Consider the following 1,328-nt stretch of genomic DNA (forward strand, 5'->3'; position numbering starts at 1 on the left):
GTTGGTTCTCAAAAACATGGTTACATGTAAATACTAAGTAAATTAGGGCATACAGTTATCTAGAAAAGACCACCTAATAGATTTTGATTGTTGTTATCATTATAACCATGGAAAAATGACATGTGTTTAAGTTCCTGTGTAAATATACCAGCCCTATATAAAGGCCCTAAATAAAAATGTCATGGGTTAAAATAAACCAAAAAAGTATAGATTGAAATCAATAACTCTTAATTTCAGAGTGTGCATAGGAAAAAAAATAACTATACAGAAGAACAATTTTAAAACACAGGAAATTAGTATTACTTAGAATAATGTGAAAATTTTGAGGAGTGACATTAATCACTACCAAAAGTAGTCTAAAAAATCAAGTAATTTACCTTGGACACCATAGTATAACCATGACTGGGTCAAAATGCTATCTTAGCCGGTTTCTGCTGCTATAACAAAATGCCATAGACTGGGTGGCTTAAATTGCAAACACTTATCACAGTTCTGGAGGCTGGTAAGTCCAAGATCAAGGTATCTGTCCATTTGCTTCCTTATAAGTTTCAATGTCTGGCTAGTGCCCTCTTCCTAATTTGCAGATGGCTATCTTATTATTATTTCCTCACATGGCCTTTCCTTGGTGCCTATACTTGGAGAGAAAAGAGAGATCTTGCGTCTCATCCTCTTTTAATAAGCACATTAATTCCATCATGAGAGCCCATCCTCATGTCTTAATCTAACACTAATAACTTCCCAAAAGCCCCATCACCAAATAATATCACATTGTGGACTACAGCTTCAACAAATGTATTTTGGGAGATCACAGACATTCACTCCATAGCAAATGGCAAAGACCAGATTAGAGGAAAAGGAAGTATTTTTGTTTTGGTTCAATATCCCCATTTCACACAAAGTGCCTAATAGGAATACTCAATATATCTCAAATAAATAAGAAGTCTTTCACATGGCAAGGCTGTCTCACAGGTCCTGTTGATATTGTCAAGTACTCAATTTCCTTGATTTCTTTTTCCTTCTGACTACCTATGCATACATTCTCCTGTTACTGAAAATTACATATTCTGCTCTTTCCTTTGGAGATAAAGGCTAATTCAGACCATCTTTCAACACAATCTCAAGGTCCCATTCTCATTTAATAGTTCTACTGATATTGTCAAAACATATTTTAGAACAGAAACTATATATATTAGTAAAAATTTCATGTGAAAGACTTAGAAATTATGAATGGTAATGCACAGGTAACATTATTTTAAAGAAGTAAAAATTGATAGAAATATGGAGAAATTGACAAATCCACCCTCACAGATGTGGAAACAACCCAAGTG

Source organism: Propithecus coquereli, unplaced genomic scaffold (genome assembly GCF_000956105.1).
Source record: "Propithecus coquereli isolate 6110/MARCELLA unplaced genomic scaffold, Pcoq_1.0 Scaffold363, whole genome shotgun sequence".
In the NCBI taxonomy this organism is placed as follows: Eukaryota; Metazoa; Chordata; class Mammalia; order Primates; family Indriidae; genus Propithecus; species Propithecus coquereli.